A 14,019-nucleotide genomic window follows, 5' to 3' on the forward strand; every position below is an offset into this window, starting at 1 on the left:
GTATATAGTGTCATCATCTGACAGTCTGAGAAGGCAAGGCAGAGGGGCTCCTTGGCTTCGATAAGACAATTTGGTGGTCTGGCAGGAGAACTCAGAGTGGAAGGTATGTCTCCAGACTAATCACTGAATTATAATTGCCATTCAGAAAAAGACAAAAATGCCCCAATTTTTAAGAACACACAAAAGAATCAACCATTCTTCTGTGACAATCTTATAAAATCTGAAGTTTTCCAGGGCTAGTCTTTCAAAGAAAACAGTGTCAATGTTACTAAAAACACTTTTATCTTTCATTCAGGGACAGGTACTACCTACTTCTCATTCTTCATAAATTTTTACATCAAAAGAATCTGAAAGTTGAGATCTTTTCTAACACAAATATGCAGAAAGGAAGACTAAAAGCTAGAGATCACTAGTATCTTGGGAAAGCCACAAGAAAGGAAAACATAGAAAAATCTTTAAAAAGTCTTTTGGGAAAGAAGCTAGAGAAATCAAATATATCTTACAGCAATTGTGAGAGAAGCTAGAAAATCCATTTTATGAAGTCTAGTTTCCAGACTACTGTCAGACTAGTAAAGAGATTAAAACAATAAGCTCTAGAGTCAGACTACTTGTATTGATGTCCTGGTTCTGTCCCCACTCTGGCTGTGTGACCATGGGCAAGTCATTTAACTTGTTACCAAGCCCTCCTCACTTTTAAATGGGGTAACAATAATAATGTCTACTTCATGGTTTTATTTGGAAAATATAGTCAATCTTTGTAAAGCACAGTGTCTGGGGCCAGTAAGTGGTCAGTACCTGTCAATTATTATTATATCATTATTGTCGTCATCGGTATGTTCATTCTAAATGCCACCACTGTAGAAAGTATGCCCAACACAAAACCTACAGAAAACTCACACACTACAAGTTACAATTCAACATCTATATCCCTGTTGGAAAAATATGTATTACTAATAAACTAGGCATGTGTCATAAAGTTATAACAAGAAATGGCATCAATATGCTTTGACTGGCTTTTGTTCCCAAAACTGTTATCAAAAGCCCTACAATTCAAAGTGTGGTCCAAAGGCTGGCAGCATTGGCTTCACATGTGAGCTGGTTTCAAATGCAGAATTTTACCCCCACCGTGCCTATCAAATCAGAACATGCACTTTACCAAGATTGCCAGGTGATTCATGTGCAGGGCAAAAAGAAGGATCTTGGAGAATTGGAATAGAGCACAAATACCCCAGAGGCTAATTTTTTTATATGACAACTATGATAATTAAAAGAATAAAAGCATGGGGTGCCTGGGTGGCTCAGTCGTTAAGCGTCTGTCTTCTGCTCAGGTCATGATCCCAGGGTCCTGGGATCAAGCTCTGCGTCATCAGGCTCCCTGCTAAGCGGGAGGCCTGCTTCTCCCTCTCCTACTCCCACTGCTCATGTTCCCTCTCTCGCTGTCTCTGTCAAGTAAATAAATAAAATCTTTAAAAAAAAAAAGGAATAAAAGCACACAATCAAAAACCCACTTCAGCAGATTAGCAAAGATTTTTTACATACACCAGTCTAATGATGACTAGTCATCAATATATCAGAATGAGAAGAGTATGAGAAATCTGGCCTTAATTCCAGGAAAGACAGAAGTGGTACCTTCTACATTGGACCGATATTTAGACCTAAAAAAGGTTAAGGAAATTTATTATGACCTGTAGTTATATGTTTTTAAGTATGTACTTAATTTTAGATAAAATTAGCTTTTCTAGCATATGCTTACTCACTAGAAAAAAAAATGTGGTTATCTGGTTACTATGGTAGTCCCCGCCCCCTTATCCTCAGGGGATACGTTCTAAGACCTCAGTGGATGCCTGAAATTGCACTGAGTGTCAAACCCTATGCACACTATGTTTTTCCTATACATACACACCTATGATAAAGTTTAATTTATAAATTAGGCATAGTAAGAGATTAACAATAATAAAATAGAATTATAACAATATACTGTAATATGAATGTGGTCTCTCAAAATATCTTACTGAACTATACTCACTCTTCTGATGATGTGAGATGATAAAATGCCTATGTGATAAGATGAAGGGAGGGGAATGACACAGGCAGCAGCATTAGGCTACCACTGACCTTCTGACAACATGTCAGAAAGAGGATCATCTGCTTCCAGACCGAGGCTGATCTCGGGTAACTGAAACTGCAGAAGGTGAAACCATAGGTAAGGGGAACTACAGTGTTTATTACAGCAGATATAAACAGTTTAGAGAATTAAGAAAAAATTAAATACAGGTGTTCCCTGTTATCACCAATAAATAGTACTAGTAAAAGGCTATTAAGTATTCATATTTGGGGCGCCTGGGTGGCTCAGCCGTTGGGCGTCTGCCTTCGGCTCAGGTCATGATCCCAGGGTCCTGGGATCGAGCGCCGCATCGGGCTCCTTGCTCCGCGGGAAGCCTGCTTCTCCTCTCCCACTCTCCCTGCTCGTGTTCCCTCTCTCGCTGTGTCTCTCTGTCAAATAAATAAATACATAAATCTTTAAAAAAAAACAAAAAAACAAAAAAACCAATCAGGCTAAAAAAAAAAAAAAGGCTATTAAGTATTCATATTCATAGTAAGCATTCATATTCATAATGGGAAACAAAAATTTGATGGGAAATTTATACTGAAAAAGTACCCTATAAATGTTAAGATAAAACATACTTAGTTTAACATATAGGCAACCTTTATACTCGTACTAAATATTGGATCAAAGAATGATTAAAAATAGTGGGGTTTTATACGATCCAGCAATTGCACTACTGGGTATTTACCCCAAAGATACAAATGTAGGGATCCGAAGGGGTACGTGCACCCCGATGTTTATAGTAGCAATGTCCACAATGGCCAAACTGTGGAAAGAGCCAAGATGTCCATCGACAGATGAATGGATAAAGAAGATGTGGTATATATATACACAATGGAATATTATGCAGCCATCAAAAGGAATGAGATCTTGCCATTTGCAACAACGTGGATGGAACTGGAGGGTGTTATGCTGAGTGAAATAAGCCAATCAGAGAAAGACATGTATCATATGACCTCACTGATATGAGGAATTCTTAATCTCAGGAAACAAACTGAGGGTTGCTGGAGTTGTGCGGGGGTGGGAGGGATGGGGTGGCTGGGTGATAGACACTGGGGAGGGTATGTGCTATGGCGAGTGCTGTGAATTGTGCAAGATTGTTGAATCACAGATCTGTACCTCTGAAACAAATAATGCAATATATGTTAAGAAGAAAAAAAGAAGATAGCAGGAGGGGAAGAATGAAGGGGGGGAAATCGGAGGGGGAGACCAACCATGAGAGACGATGGACTCTGAAAAACAAACTGAAGGTTCTAGAGGGGAGGGGGGTGGGGGGATGGGTTAGCCTCGTGATGGGTATTAAAGAGGGCACGTTCTGCGTGGAGCACTGGGTGTTATGCACAATGAATCATGGAACACTACATCCAAAACTAATGATGTAATGTATGCTGATTAACATAACAATAAAATTTTTTTTAAATGGGTGTTTTTTTGGGGGGGGGTAATTTTTCCAACAAAATGATAGACAATAGAACATCATAGCCTTCATTTCGTCTTGCTTACATGGCATCATAATGGCAACACTACCCGGGAGCTATACTGATGTTCCCCAAAGGTTATGTTAATATGATGTCATGTCCAATACTCTTCTTTTAAAGAGCCTATCCTCAGGGCACCTGGGTGGCTCAGTTGATTAAGTGTCTACCTTCAGCTCAGGTCATGATCCTGGGGTCCTGGGATCAAGTCCCGCATCAGGCTCTCTGTGACCCTCATAAGGCTCCCTGCTCAGCGGGGAGCCTGCTTTTCCCTAGCCCTCTGTGCTCCCCCATTCTAATAAATAAGTAAAATTTAAAAAAAAAATAAAGTGCCTATCTTGTTGTCATCTCTGTTGATTTCTTCCATCAGTTTTTCAACTGGTCCAACCTAGACAGATTTGTCAGTGAGCACATAGATCTCCAGTATCCTTCACTGACATCAAGAAATAACTTCCCAATCCATCTGTATTGTAATAGCCCCCAGCATAGAGACAGAAACAGTGGTTAAATGAGTGAATAAATTCAAGCTTTACAGGAAAAATCAGAAATGCTGAGTGGTCATTTCATCAGTGAATATTTTTATGTTACAATTTTTGCTTCTCTATGCAGCCTCAACTGCAGGCCACAAAAATTTTATGAGTATGATCTCAGCTTTGGAAAAAGGAAAAGGCAATAAGCAATTTAAGAAGGCACAAGGAAGCCTGCAAGAATATACCCAAAGGCTGCTGCTCCTGTCTGGGATGGAATGATGGACTGCATTGATGTTTATTACCTGTAGTTTTCAGAAGTTTTAAAATTCTTTACAATATGAATATATTAGTGTTATGATCAAGAGGAAAAAGTCATTCTTTTCCTGTTTTACTGAGGTATGACTGACAAAAATTATATATACCACGTGATGTGTTCTTTTTAAAGAGGTACAATGTAATGATTTAATATATGTATACATTATAAAATGATTACCACAATCAAGTTAATTGACACAGCTATCACCTCATATAGTTACCATTTTTTATGTATGGTGAAAGCATCTAAGATCTTAGCAAATTTCAAGTATACAGTACAGTATTATTAATTATAATCATCTGTACATTAGATCCCCAGGACTTACTCAGCTTATAACTGAAAGTTTGTACCCTTTGATCCACATCTCCTCATCCCCCCCCACCAAAAGTTTGTTTTTGTTTTAAGAAAAAAGAAGGGAGATCATTCATTTCCCTTGAGTTCAGAGAATCTGTATCTATACCCCTTGGGAGAATCACACTTTCACATGCCTCATCCACATGGCTAACTACTTTTAGGGGCAATAAAGTTTATGTCAAATCTCTCTTCTCCATTAATGTCATCATTAAAGTTAATCAAAAATGTCCCAATATTACTTGGTGGGGAATTAAAACAAGTGGCTTATTTTTCTCCAATCATCGCTTTTCAATTTGCCATCCAGAATTTCTCCTTCCTTTCCCTGAATATCTTAACCAATTTCTTTAGCTTTCCAATAATTCTCAAGTATTCAAAAAAAAGTCTACTCGAAGCCAATTTAATCCAATTTAAAATGTCAATCATATCTAATTTAAAGCTCTTTCCCCTCCCCTAGGACAGGCCTGGCCTGAGGCCTAAAGAACCTTCACTGAGAAAGAAAGGTATAATAGTGATTGGATTCTTTCTCATCCCTCTCCAATTTTCTGGGCCTCTCTTTCCCTTCAGTATATTGAGGGCTGGGAGAAGGAAAGAACAATTCCTATGTAACTGGTTCAGGTATGGTCCCCCTTCCTTGACTTAAATGCTGGTACAGGCCTATCCTAGTTAGCACCTCCACTGCATGGCTCACTGCAAAAAGCCCCCTAAAGTGCACTACTAACAAAACTATGAAATTTTAAATCCCAGTAGGAACAACTAAAAGACTCAACTGACTTACCGTATACCCATTTTATTAAATATATACAGTGAAAATTATGCTGACAAAAAAGAAATGTTGACAGTTAATGACATGAGAAAATACAGATACATAAAAGTATACTAATGTCAATTATGAACACCATTAGGCATGGGACAAGGAAAACACACTAAATGTGAATAGTGATTATCTGTGGGTGATAGAATTATGGGATTTTATTTATTCTCTTCTCTATACTTTTTTTTTTTTAAGAGAGGGAGAAAGGGAGGGGAGGACAGAGGGATTAAGAGTGAATCTTAAGCAGGCTCCACACCTTTCTCTCATTTGCCAGTTAGTCGTTGATATCTTTTCTCTGGAGTATTTGTATTTAAGAAAAGAACACATGGGGGGAAAACTAAGTCCCCACCTTTAAGCACAAAGCACAACAAACAGCCTGCAAAGATATAGCAATAGAAGCAGCAGTTTGAAAAATGCCTGGTAGGGGGCGCCTGGGTGGCTCAGTTCATTAAGCATCCAACTCTTGATTTTGGCTCAGGTCATGATCTTAGGGTCATGAGATGGAACCCTGCGTATGGGCTCCATGCTCAGTGAGGAGTTTTCTTGAGATTCTCTGTCTCCCTACCCCCCTCTCCTGTGCACAAAAACTCACGCTCTCTAAAATAAATAAATCTTTAAAAAAAAAAAAAAAAAGAGGAGAAAAGAAAGAAGAAAAGAAAAAATGCCTGGGGCATAAGGGAAGGAAGAGTTACTTACTAATTGTAGAGCCTATCCTAGAAGGACAGATTAAACTGGGAGGCTTCTCTAGGAACAAAGGAGCGGGCAGGGCCATTTCCCTCTCCAGAACCCAGCATTAAACACCTGGCCACCTGCAGGAATCAGTACTCTCACTACCCAACTGACTCAACACAGGAGGCTGCCCTGCCCCCTCCAGCCAGGCCTGCTCAGTCCCAATGCTGTGAGCCCCTCCCCCAGAAGACCAGTGCAAGTTTGCCAACACTTTGGTCTGCTGACTACAAGCTTTGTGGGGCCTCCATCACAGTACCAGCCAGCACTTCCTATGGAGGACACGTGCACCTTGTTAAAACTGGGATTTATTCCTGGGATTCATCACATCAACAAGAGAAAGGATAAAAGCCACATGATCATTTCAACAGAGAAAAAGCATATGATAAAGTACAACATACATTTATGATAAAAACCCTCAACAAAGCAGGTCTAGAGGAAACATACCTCAACACAATAAAGGTCCTATATGAAAAACCCACAGCTAACGTCATCCTCAACAGAGAAAAACTGACACCTTTTCCCCTAAGGTCAGGAACAAAACAAAGATGTCCACTCTCACCACTTCAATTCAACATAGTACTGGAAGTCTTAGCCACAGTTATCAGACAAGAAAAAGAAATAAAAAGTATCCAAATTGGTAAAGAAGAAGTAAAACTCATTATCTGCAGATGATGTCATACTATATGTGAAAAAACCCTAAAGATGCCACCAAATGACTATGAGAACTGATAATGAATTCAGTAAGGTTGCAAGACACAAAATCAATGTACAGAGAGCTGCTGCATTTCTATACACTAATAATGAAGTGGCAGAAAAAGAAATTAAGAAAACAATCCCCATTTACAACTACACCAATACCTAGGAATAAACTTAGCCAAAGAGGTGAAAGACCTGAACTCTGAAAACTATAAAACACAGATGAAAGAAATTGAAGATGACACAAAGAAATGGAAAGACATCCCATGCTCATGGATTGGAAGAACAAATATTGTTAAAATGTCTATACCACCCAAAGAAATCTATAGATTTAATGCAATCCCTATCAAAGTACCAAAAGCATTTTGCACAGAACTAGAACAATAGTAAAATATTTACAGAACCATAAAAGACCCCAAATAGCCAAAGCAATCTGAAAAAGGAAAAAAAAAAAAAACAATTCCAGACTTCAACTTATATTACAAAGCTGTAGTAATCAAAATGGTATGGTACTTCCACAAAAACAGACACACAGATCAATGAAACAGAAAAGAAAACCCAGAAATAAACCCACAATTATGCAGTCAATTAATCTTTGACAAAGGGGGCAAAAAATATGCCATGGGAAAAAGACAGTCTCTTCAACAAATGGTGTTTGGAAAACTGGATAGTTATATGCAAAAGAATGAAACGAGACCACTTTCTTACACCACACACAAAAATAAAATAAATTCAGGACCTAAATGTGAGACCTGAAACAATAAAAATCTCAGAAGAATGCACAGGCAGTAATGTCTCTGACATCAGCCATAGCAACATTTTTTTAGATATGTCTCCTGAGGCAAGGGAAATAAAAGCAAAAATAAACTACTGTGACTACATCAAAGTAAAAAGCTTCTGCACGGCAAAAGAAACAACGAACAAAACAAAAAGACAACCTACTGAATGGGAGATTATTTGCAAATGACATATCCAATAAAGGGTTAGTATCCAAAATACATAAAGAACTTCTACAACTCAACACCAGTTAAAATGGGGAGAAGTGGAGCACCTCGGTGGCTCAGTCAGTTGAGCGCCTTGGTGTCAGCTCAAGTCATGGTTTCAGCTCAAATCATGGTTTCAGGATTGTGGGAGTGGGCCCCTTTGTCAGGCTACATGCTCAGAGTGGAGTCTGCTTGTCCCTCTCCCTCTGCTCCTGCCCCCACTCACACACTCTCTCTCAAATAAATAAAATCTTTTAAAAAAATGGACAGAAGACATGCATAGACATTTCTCCAAAGACAAAATACAGATGGCCAACAGACACATGAAAAGATACTCAACATCACTCATCATCAGGGAAAGGCAAATCAAAACCACAGTGAGAAAAGAGAAAAAAAAAGAAGCCACAATGAGGTAGTACCTCACACCTGTCAGAATGGCTAAAATCAAAAACACAAGAAACAACAACTGTTGGTAAAGATGTGGAGAAAAAGGAACCCTTGTGCACTGCTGGTAGGAATGCAAACTGGTGCAGCCACTGTGGAAGACAGTATGGAGGTTCCTCAAAAAATTAAAAATGGAACTACCCTATGATCCAGCAATCACACTACTGGGTATTTACCCAAGGAATATAAAAACACTAATTCAAAAGGACATATGCACCCCTACGTTTATTACAGCATTTTTTACAAAAGCCAAATTAGCAGCCTAAGTGTCCATTGATAGATGACTGGATAAAGATGTGGTGTGTACGTGTGTGTGTGTGTGTGTAATGGAATATTACACAGCCATAAAAAAGAATGAAATCTTGCCATTTGCAACATGGATGGATCTACCAAGTATAATGCTAAGTGAAATAAGCCAGTCAAGAAAGACAAATACCATATGATTTCACTCATATGTGGAATTTAAGAAACAAAACATGAACAAAGAAAAAAAAAGATAAACCAAAAAACAGACTCTTAACTATAGAGAACAAACAGTGTGTAACTAGAGGGCAGGTGGGTGGGGGAATGCATAAAATAGGTGAAGGGGATTAAGAGCACACTTGATGAACACTTAAGAAATATATGGAATTGTTGAATCACTATACTGTATACCTGGAACTAATTCAACACTGTTAACCACACTGGAATTAAAATAAGTAAGAGATATTACACACACACACAGAGTAATCAAATTCTTTTCAACAAATAGTGCTGAGGCAATTGGATAGCTGTATATACAATAAAGAAGTTGGACCCCTATGTTATATCATATACAAAAATTAACTCAAAACGGATCAAAGACCTAACTGTGAGAGCTAAAGCTATAAGACTCTTTGAAAAAAGCACAGGCATAAATCTTCATGACCTTGGATTAGGCAATGGTTTCTTAGATGTGACACCAAAAGTACAAACAACAAAATAGGTAAGTTGGGACTTCATCAAAATTGAAAACTTGTTCCATGATTCATTGTTTACATATAACACCCAGTGCCCATTAAAATGAATCATGGAACACTACATCAAAGACTAATGAAGTACTGTATGGTGACTAACATAATTAAAAATATATACAAAAATAAAAATAAAAAAATTGAGAACTTTTGTGCTTCAAAGGAATTATCAAGAAAGTAAACAGACAACCCACAGAATGGGAGGAAATGTTTGCAAATTTCTTATCTGATAAGGACTCATGGCTAGAATATATAAAGAACTCCTACAACTCAAGGCACCTGAATGGTTTAGTCGGTTAAACATCTGACTCTTAATTTTAGCTCAGGTCATAATCTCAGGGTCCTGAGATGGAGCCCCACACTGGGCTGCCCACTCAGCACAGAGTCTGCTTCAGATTCTCTCCCTCTGCCCTTCCCCCTGCTCGCAAAGTTTCTCTAAATAAATAAAAAATCTTTAAAAAAAAAAAAAACAACTCAGTAATAAAAACACAAATAAGCATGAGGTATGGATGCGCATGCGCGCACACACACACACACACACTTTGAGATTCTTAGAATAAAAAGCAAAATCCCAAATGCTGAATGAAGTTTTCAATGGTAGCTACTGCTTCTTGGCAGCAAAATAAGTAACATTTGGATTACTCAATCAGATCATCAGGCCCCCATTTAAGGTAGGACAGCCACAAACTGATGGGAGACTACAGCAGTAGTCATACACTCAGATACCTTCAGCTGCAAGCAGTAACCACTGTGTAAAGCCACTGAGCATAACATCTGGGAGAAACAACAGAAGAGCGTCTTTATATTCCAATGTTTTAAAAAAAAAAATAGGAGGCTGACCCCCCAAAACATATATTCAGGTTAAACCTGACCTTTGGGCCACAAACACGGATTTACTGTTTGAAAAGTACATTACTAAATTTCCAGAATACTATCAATAAAGACCATTCATCTTCTTTGTGCTAATCACAGGTACTTTTTTTTTTTAAGATTTTAAGTAATCTCTACACCCAACATGGGGCTTGAACTGACAACCCCGAGATCAAGAGTTGCATGCTCTAGGGATGCCTGGGTGGCTCAGTCGGTTAAGCGTCTGCCTTTGGCTCAGGTCATGATCCCAGGGTCCTGAGATCAAGCCCTGCATGGGGCTCCCTGCTCCGCGGGGAGTCTGTTTCTCCCTCTCCCCCTGCCCACCTCCCTTTGTTCCCCCCCGCCACCCCAACCCATGGCTTGTGTTCTCTCTCAAATAAATACAATTTTTAAAAAAAGAGCTGCATGCTCTATGGACTGAGCCAGCCGAGCAACCCTAATCACTGACACTTTTGTTCATTTTTACATTTTATTTTTACATTTTAGACTCTAAGTTCCTGTCTAACCATTAGACTGGCAGAGAGGACATATAAATCAACAAAATTTAGTAACACTCTGTTGAAGGTATATATATTGTGAGATTATAGGGAAAGGTAAATAAAAGTGGATGCTAGAGGAAATAGAGGGCAATCCAGGCAAAAAGAATAGAGTCAAAAGCATATACAAAGTAAAGAAAGTGAAATACAGTTTCCAGGTTGAAGAGGCATCAGGAGACTCATTTATTTAGTGCCAGGAACAGTGCTAGATTCTGGAAATAGTTGAAATAAAATACACTTTTTATCAAAGCAGTCAGTTCTCAGCAGTGGTGAGGACACACACACACACAAAAAAGGAAATTTGTGAATAACAGTGTGATAAGTGCTATGATAGATAATTTGCACAAGATGAATAGAGCTGGTAGGATAGAGTTGACTTGGAAATGTAAGCACAAGCCAGATCACAAAAGATGAAAGACCAGTAAGCCATGCTACAGATTCTAGAGTTAATCCCGAATTATGAGGAGCCCTGATGTTTTTCAGGAAGGCAAATGACATCAGATTTGTATTGTAGAAATAGACACTGGATGCAGTATGGACAGCAGGAGAGACTGAAGCAAATACTTTCTCCAATACATAATCAGTTTTCTATAAAACAGACTGCAGACTATGATCAGATTATAATAAAAGTATTTCCGGGCGCCTGGGTGGCTCAGTTGGTTGAGCGACTGCCTTCGGCTCAGGTCATGGTCCTGGAGTCCCGGGATCGAGTCCCGCATCGGGCTCCCTGCTCAGCGGGGAGTCTGCTTCTCCCTCTGACCCTCTTCCCTCTCGTGCTCTCTATCTCTCTCAAATAAATAAATAAAATCTTTAAAAAAAAAAAGTATTTCCAAAAGTTATATTCTACATATGCAGAACCCAGGAAATAAATAGATCTGAGACACTGAATCTAACGTCAATGAAGGAACAAGTGAATGAACACAGTAGAACAAAGAAAGATGCCACCTGCAGCCTTCTTCTCTCCACCCCCTTCACCCCTACTGCATCCTTGTGTAAGCAGATTTGGAGGTAGTCTGGACAGATACAATGGTTAGTGTGAATATCAGAAGGTAACTGCTACCAGGATAAGATATTTATAAATAGCTTAGTAACAAAAACTCTTCTTTTACCACCTACCAGGAAAAAGCAGATATTCAAGCTATTCTGAAGCAAAGACCCTGTTAAGAACCTAAGAATGCATGTTAGGCAAATTTTCAAAGGCAAATCAACAAAATGCTCTTTCAATGAGTCATCAAGGTCACAACTTCTTCCAAAGACATGCGATCTGATGGGGTATTATTCCATCTCTGAATATAAGAAAATCTTCCTTACCATCAGGTTAAGAATGATCCCACTTTGGGCGCCTGAGTGGCTCAGGTCATGATCCCAGGGTCCTGGAATGGAGTCCCACATGAGGCTCCCTGCTCCATGGGGAGCCTGCTTCTTCCTCTGCCTCTCATGAATAAATAAATAAATAAAAATCTCAAAAAAAAAAAAAAAAAAGAAATGATCCCACTTCTCAGTCTAATATGGACCACACTAAACTCAATCTTTAAAAAAAATCTAACTTTAGGTTATCTGTGACAGGTCTGTGATTTGCTAAACAGAAAACTGTGTCATGAAGGAGAGGTCGAATTTAAAAGAGACTTGCTTTTTCGTTCCTCTTTTTAAGTTGGACCTACTTGGGTTCTACCAAGATAAAGCACTTTCAGTGTTAGTATAATTAAAACTTAGCCTTAAAGAAATATTATATCAATATTATATCAAGACATCCCGCTATCAGCGAAGGGGTCTGATTTCCATTTAAGTTGCTTCTATCAAAAAAGGAAAATAAATACTTGTCTTACTTTAGAACATGATGTGATATTATGTATTTATGTCAATGCATGAGTTTTAATAGAACAATAAATTATCTATTCCATTTATATAAGACATTGTTTACTGAGGACCACACCTAAAACTCTTTATGTTAAGCTAACCATAGGTCCCAATACAACAGAGCTTATATTTAACAGATCTGGTAAAGCAGAGGTGATGAACCAGCAACCCAAGGGATAAATGTGGCCCACAAATAGGTTTTCTTTGGTCTAGACAGCCTTTAATTGAATTAGCAGTCAACATTTACTTGAAGACAAACAATTTACATGTTTCTATGTTAGCATAAAGATACATCATAAAGTATAATGTGAAATTCACGTGAATTTAAGATAAAACATAGATTTGCCCTGGATTTCCTGGATTATTCTCTTGACATTTCTGCTGTTAGGTTACCTTCTTAGAAAAGTTTGAAAAGCATTCTCCTGACTTGTCAAATTGAATATGCACTGTAGAAAGAACTACATTGAAATGGTTAATTTTTAGGTTTGTTTTTTTTTACTTGGAGAAACAAATCTCACTTATTTAGAAAATTAGTTTTTTGTGGTTTTGTTTGTTTATTTTAAGCAGGCTCCATGCCCAGTGTGGAGCCCAACATGGGGCCTGAATCACAACTCTGAGATCAAGACCTGAGCTGAAGTCAAGAGTTGGACACTCACCCAACTGAGCCACCCAGGTGCCCCTAGAAAACTAGTTTTAACAAACCAAATCATTTGCTGATTATGTTGTATTAAAGCACTGTTATCTGAAATAAAAGAATTTTCAGTTAACAAAGCTGGTAGAAACTGAGCCTTCCTGTGATTAATATGTAATGTGGAAGAAGAGCTAAATGTTTTTACAAAATAAATGACATAACCAGATATACAATGTGACATGAAATAGAATCTTGATTTATAAATCGCTACAGTATTTTTAGGTCTCAACTGAGAGAGATCTGTGTGGTCCTAGAAAGAGTTCTCAAAAATCATTTAGTTTATTTCCCTCAATATATATATATATGGGAAAAATGCAGAAACTGCAATACTTACATAAGTATGTGGCCTGGGGACAAAAATTAAAATTTTGTATTCATTCTGCATCATAAAGTGCAAAGAAAACTTCAGAGATTGAGCCCATCTCTCTTATAGAGCAAGAGTCCTACGAATCAGTCCCAAATCAAATACTATTTTCTAAAAGAAGGCAATTCTCCAATTTCTTAGTTATATTTAAACGTCTGACAAACCTCATATTTAACATAGTAATTCTTATAAACAGCTAAAATCCATTTTGTTATTGGTTGAGAGGGTTGGGTTTTAAGATATTATAAAGATTAACAAGTGCACATTTATGGAGTACTTTGGTATGGTACAATGGAAACATGATGAAAATGTTTTATTGTATGT

At 38.1% G+C, this 14,019-nt stretch overlaps 2 protein-coding genes across 3 annotated transcripts in view; one reads left to right on the plus strand and one right to left on the minus strand.

Annotated features, from left to right (window-relative positions):
- The window catches only part of EEPD1 (endonuclease/exonuclease/phosphatase family domain containing 1), a 156,040-nt gene extending 151,488 nt beyond the window's left edge, over window positions 1-4,552 (plus strand). The window contains exon 14 of the transcript XR_015766790.1: window positions 4,192-4,552. The gene's annotated coding sequence lies outside the window, so the exon portion shown is untranslated. The remainder of the gene's footprint in view (window positions 1-4,191) is intronic.
- The window catches only part of MATCAP2 (microtubule associated tyrosine carboxypeptidase 2), a 55,514-nt gene that overhangs the window by 11,443 nt on the left and 30,052 nt on the right, over window positions 1-14,019 (minus strand). The window lies entirely within an intron of this gene.

Source organism: Eumetopias jubatus, unplaced genomic scaffold, assembly GCF_037043125.1.
Source record: "Eumetopias jubatus isolate StellerSeaLion01/CBP00866 unplaced genomic scaffold, mEumJub1_p1.0 scaffold_14, whole genome shotgun sequence".
NCBI classification, from domain to species: domain Eukaryota; kingdom Metazoa; phylum Chordata; class Mammalia; order Carnivora; family Otariidae; genus Eumetopias; species Eumetopias jubatus.